The 6,305-nt window shown below is 39.6% G+C and overlaps 1 long non-coding RNA gene across 2 annotated transcripts; it reads left to right on the plus strand.

Annotated features, from left to right (window-relative positions):
- The first annotated feature begins 1,219 nt into the window (after positions 1-1,219).
- On the plus strand, positions 1,220-4,525 carry LOC309847757. Of its 2 annotated transcripts, none has more exons than XR_014302589.1 (3): positions 1,220-1,484; positions 3,503-3,694; positions 4,009-4,525. It is a non-coding gene; the product is annotated as an uncharacterized lncRNA (long non-coding RNA). The 2 variants fall into 2 exon arrangements; XR_014302590.1 differs by having other exon boundaries at positions 3,561-3,694.
- Positions 4,526-6,305: the final 1,780 nt, after the last annotated feature.

A 6,305-nucleotide genomic window follows, 5' to 3' on the forward strand; every position in this document is an offset into this window, starting at 1 on the left:
AACCTTTACATCCAAATAATCTTTAACTTTGAAGAACTGAGGTGGGAGTGAAAATTAATATCTCATGGTCTCTTGTTTTAGTCTGAGATGTAAAAACTAGAAGTGATAAAAATTTAATTTATATATTATAAAGACTGACTCTTCTCAATCACTATCGAAAGTAAGGCATGTAGAAACAGATGGAGAAAATAAATTCTTAAATAAGAGCAGATTGGGAACTCTGGAGATTTATAGGTTCCAGAGAGGTTTCTGGTTTCAAAATAATTGAGAATCACTGATTTCAAATAAATTGAATAACCAATTTCACTGGTTTCAAAATAATTCCTTCCCCCAGAAGCCGAAAGTGATTTCATATTTAGATACACACCAGTAAGAGTTCAGATACTACAGAAGAAGACAGTATGAAGATTTCCTGGATGAACATGGTGGTAGTCTGTAGCTCGCTGATCATGGGTCTGGGAATATGGTAAATTCCTTTCAGCAAAATAGGATTTCTGGCCCAGAGTGAGATTTGAGCCAGCAATTGCAGGGGCATGTCGTGAAAAGACAAGAGGCTCTTCAGAATTAAAATTTAGGCTCAAGGATGCAATTTAATTGCCAATCTGGCTTGGCAATCTGTTAATGGGCTCAGTAGGAATGTTCTAAGAATATGGATGAGAAAAAGGAAATGCCACAGGGAACAGAAAGAAAATACCAGATGGAGAACAAGGAACCCAGGATTCAGTAATGGTAATAGCAGCTTAGTCTTAAAAACTCATTAGGAATCTTTTTAAGGTTCTTATTCACAGGTTTTCGAGACTCTGCCCAAACTTTTACATGGAAAGGAATCAGCTTGAAATGAGGAGGAAGAGTGCATATTAAGTTCCATCAACATGAACTCACTGCTTTATACATCTGTTGGCTGCTACCTGTAATTACCACTTCAGATGTTTTTCTTCGGCTATGTATTGTATTGAAGCATGTATTCAACCACGACAAGTTAAACTGCATATGTGAGGTGAAATTCAAGGGACCTATGAGACCAGAAGCTTCATTTATCACTGAGGCTTTTCTCAATTGCCTTTATGTGATCTAAATCCTGTGGCATGTTGGCAACGGTCCATCTCTGCTCTCACAGAATATGTGCCTGTGGCATTTGATAGATAATGTGGTTTAAGGTTGTGAAATCTTGTTTTTATCATGAATTTATGCTTGTTCACCCACCCCCGCATCCCTCTTTTTTCAGTCATCCCACACTGGGGACTGTTTCTCCAGGAAATGCTGACTTTTGCTGACTTTCGTTCACACTTTCAGCTGACTTCAAGAACCTTTGATAATTCATTTTCACAAAGTTCCAACCTGAAGCCAGAGGCTCAGACAAGGAAAGACGCTACTTTCTGGAGACCTGGAGTCCTGAAGAGAGTGCTGAGTCTGGCCCGAGGGGAAAACAGTTTAGAAGGAAAGAGAAAGAAATAAAAGTAAGAGAACAAATAGCAAAGTAACAGGTAAGATCAGGAGGGGGCTGCTCCCTAGGGATCAGGTCTAACACATTTAATCAAATGTAGCTTCTGTCATTCACACAATGTGCGGGTGTGAATCTATTCCTGGCTTTTCTCCCCCTGCCCACCCCCTTCTGTGGTCACCCTTTTACATGGACTTTGGGGGCATTTTAGTGCTGTGTCATTTCTCTATGCTGAAGAAAGAAGGAACACAGTTTCCCACTGATGTATAGTTCTCACCCTTCATTCCATCACACCGCAAAATAATGATGGAGTTGAATCAAGTGTGTATAACTGTCATTCCCTCATATCCACCCCTTCCCCCACCTTCCATTGTGCCAACTTCATCAAGCTCTTGAATTATTTTAAATCCATCTCTGACCTGTTCCAGCTCCAGGTCATTACCAATGGAAGCAGCACAACAAAATCATGCTTTCATTATATATCAGTGCCCTGTATAAAAATCTACCGAGGCTTCTGTTACTTTAGGTTTTGTTATTACTATTTTTTTTTAATTGTAGCTTTCTGTCCACTAAAACCTCTCTCTCTCTTGTCTCTTCCTCCTACTTCTGTGGCTCTCTAACCGGGCTGATCATTAAAATCCCCTGGGAAACTTTTTAAAATAAACCAATGCCTGGGTCTGACCTCTAGATTTTTGGGTTAAGTGGTCTTGGGTGTGGCCTGGAGGCTAAGTTTTGTTTCTGTTTTGTCTTCTTATTTCCTTGATTTTAACTCTTAGGTGTTTCTAACTTGCAGCCATTAGTTTAGAGAAGTGGTTCTCAAAGGGGTTGCAAACCAGCAGTATCTGCATCACCTGAGAACTTTTTAGAAATGTAAAATATTGCACCTCATCCCAAATAATACTGAATCAGAAACTCTGACAGTGGAAACCAGTAATTTGTGCTTTAATAAACCCTCCAGGTGATTTTGACATTTTTAAAAACTGTGCTGTCCTCTAGCTACCTGTGGTTTTTGAGAACCTGCTTTGTGTCTGGCCCAAATTGAGATAGGCTTTAATATCAAGTACACAACAGATTTTGAAGACCTGGTACAAAAACAGAATATAAAAGTCACAAGTTATATTTTAAACTAATTACAAGTTGTAATGATAATATCTTGGGCAGACTGAATTAAATAAAATTACTAAGATGAATTTCACCTATTTTTGTAATGTGCCTTCTAGGCAATTTGAAATTAAATGTATGGCTTGCATTACATTTCTATTGAACAAAACTGATCTAAAATTTGAGAACCACTGATCTATGCCATCACTATTTTCCTATAAAGAGTTTTTTCATAATGGTTTAATCAGGACACAGCCTGGATGTTTGTACCTTTCATGTAACATCCCCGTCACCAGAAGATCCCTCCTACCCACTCGGCGTACTTGTCCCACTGACTGACTCTTTTTGGTTGAGTTTTCAGAGTTTGTTTTGTTTTGTTTTGTTTTTATATTTCAGAAGTATCTCTCAGCCGCTCCAGCCTATGGTAACTCCCTTTCTCTGTTTTTGTAGTTCCTGATGCCAGAACAAGAGAGTCAGCAAGGTAACAATGATTAGAAAATTCAGAGAGAGAGGGGGTATTTGTGCTCAACTTTCAAGGATTGTGGCATCAACAACAGTTGGAAAAGGAGACTGGCAGACCCATCAGGCTGACACAGTGAGGCTGGTAGTTCCTGGGTGTGAAAGGCCATTTGCATCCCCATCCTGCAGGCCACTGTTTGTCCCCCAAGGCAGAAACCCAGTAGACAGATGTGTCTGGTGGACCTTATAGGCTAGATAGAAGCACAACTGTCAGAAAAATGGTAAAAGCCACAGCACCCAAGAAGAAGGTCTTCCCATGTTTCTATTTTACTGGGATAATGACAGAAAATTCAGAGGTTAACTGATGTCAGTAACTTGTAGCAATCAAGCCATCTATTTGAAACTTTTGTGATGAAGGGAATGGGATGGCAGTAGAGAGGACTTTATTACTGTAATTCAGTAATACCTTCAGGGATTTTTCTTATGTTTCCTGTGTTTTAGCTACATTGAAGGATAGACGAGAGACCAGATAACCTGAAAACACTACTTTTCTGTTCAGGATTCCACCATCCACATCACGCAAGGCCAACTGAGAACAGCGGAGAGGTGAAGTCTATTCTCTCGAGTCTATTTAAATCCTGACCAGCCTCTCCACTCCCGGCATTCCTCTGCATGCCCAGGATGCTGTTTCAGGTCAGTTCCCACCACCATGTGATACTAAAACAGAAAGCAGAATGATGCTGTGAGGGGTGTGAAAGGGGAGTTTCTAAAGTGGAAAATTAAAAAGCAAATCATGTTTCTCCTTCTGTGTGACTTATCTGCTAACCCCAGACCACTCCAGTCCATGAATTTATTCCATTGCTTCTCTAGTCATTATTTTTAGACAGTTAATGTTTAATATTTTCTGGAAAGAACCGTTTAAACCACCATACAACCCAGATGCTCTAACAGTTGCTTCTAGCACTTCAAAAAGTTCTTGCATGAAAACATGGATTTGATTTTTATAGGCTCCTCATGGGAACAAGCAGTACCTCCAGAATTGATTGGAACTTTCTGCCTCCAGAATCCTTTAATCTTCATTAACGGGAAGAGAAATATCTACTTGCAAAGACTTTCTCAGACTCAAATAGTGATGTTTTAAATTTAATCAAGATATATGAATCCAAGACAATGAAGTACCTATGTGTGATATTATCAAGTTATAAATGACCAAATTTTCATCACCACCTTGAAGAAAAAGGCTAAAAAAAAAACAACAAAAAAAAAACCCCGAACCTACTTGCAAATGTAAAAACCTTTAAAATACCACCAGCCAACCATGGGATTCAAATAATGCCTTTCATCAAAGTAGATCATTTCTTTTAGGTGTAGATGAATGTCTTGCAAGTTATTACACAGTGCACACTGTCATAGTCACACTGGAGAGAAATGTTATAATATCTTGTAGGTGGTTTTTTTTGTTTTTGTTTGTGTGTGTGTTTGTGTGTGTGTTTAGTGACAAATCATAAGATCAATAAAAATACAAAAGAGTATATTTAAAATGCAAAAATTAATTTTAAAAGGGGATTGGAAGGCCAAAGAATTTATTGTGTTTCTAAGATCTGTGCTCTCTTGGTCTATTCTACTTTTATATCTTTTCTTCCCAGATATTCTTTTGGTTTCCATTTCCCAGGGACCATCTAGCCTATTGCCAAACTTGTGTTGCTGACATCAGTTTACAAGATCAAGAGTAGCGCTCTTTTTTTCTCCCAAAAGCAACTGCATATTTTAAGTCTCCCCACCCTACAGGCATACACCTCAATTTACTGTAAATAGAATTTTACTTCTTTAGAAAGTGCAAAGGTAAGTAGTTGGGAGGGGTATGTATATATCCCTAGAAAATTCACCAGACATTAGCAAGAATTATACTTTAAATATTTTGAAATCTAAATGAGGTCTGCTGCCTTAGGCAAAACAATTGGGGTTGTAAATTGGCTCTGGAGTCCCTGGTCATGACTGGTTGTGGTAGCTGCCACTTCAGGGACTCAGTGTCTTAATCAATTTTCCTTACTCGAATCCAGAGTCCCTAAAGGCAAAATAAATTCGATTTTCATGGCATTTCCAGCAGCATCTTTTCCATACTATTAATTTCTGCCAGGGAGCCCCTCTTTGTAGGGTTCCAACTTCCTCTGGTTAATGCCTGCCATGACTAGATCCCACAGGATGTCTTGTCTTATGGGCTCTGGTAATACCACCTTCTCTAATTCTCTCTCCAAACTTAGGAATGATAGTTTCTTCCTGCTCTTCCCAAATTCTGAATGGTATCACCATCCCCTCATGGCATTCTCTGTTCTTCCATCAACTATTATAAGAGATACTCTAGTTCCTGTCTAGGTCCCCCTTACTGGCCTAGTGTACTCATCCCCCTGCTACTATGAGCTTTGACCGCAGAGGGCCCCAAACCAGCCACTCTCTCTAAGACTCACTTGACAGGAACCAAGAAAGCAGCCATAGCCAATGATGACGGGTACAGGTTATGAAACCCTGCTCCCCTTGTGTCAAGGAAGGGGAAATTCTGTGGTGCTATTTATGTTCCAGAGTCCTCCCTCCATGGATCTGGACAAGGCTATGCATGCGCTAAGTCCCACTCTTGCTTGGTTCTTTCCTCTTCTCAATCCTGCTTTGCTCTTTCCCTCATAAGCTTTTCCTCAACAACATACCCCCAGAAAATCACATGTATGCACATCCTTGTCTCAAGCTGTCATTTTCAGGCAGCCCAAACAGGAAGCTATGTAACCAAATCTCTCTTTTTGTAAGTCTTAGTTTGTGTTTTCCTGAATGATACAGAAATCTAAAGTGACCCTCAGCACCTCACTTGCTAGGAAAAAACCACCATGATAATACCTGGCAGAGTATCCTAGTACAAGAGCAATTTCTTACCCATCTGACTGTTTTAAGCATTCATTGAGCTGCAGCTTCCCTCATTGTCTCCCTCCAATCTCAGTGGTTTTTCTCTTAGTTTCTTTAACACAGCATACTTTTCTACCTCAGATTGGTTTCCAAATGCTTTTACTTCTTTCTGGAATGAGGGTAAGCGATATTACGTGACAACGAATCAAGGAGATAGAACTGGGTCATAAACAACTTCTGAGACCCAGAACGGTAAGCTTTCTGTTGTCCCACATCTTCAAATTGGGAAGTAGCCACATAGAAAACAATTTTTAAGGAGGAAATTAACATAATAAACTAAAAAGAGCTTTGAGGTGATACTGTTAACTACTGTCCTTAGACTGAGTGGTCAATTAGCTCTCCCTGAGGCTCACTT

This window comes from Mustela nivalis (assembly GCF_964662115.1).
Source record: "Mustela nivalis genome assembly, chromosome: 1".
In the NCBI taxonomy this organism is placed as follows: Eukaryota; Metazoa; Chordata; class Mammalia; order Carnivora; family Mustelidae; genus Mustela; species Mustela nivalis.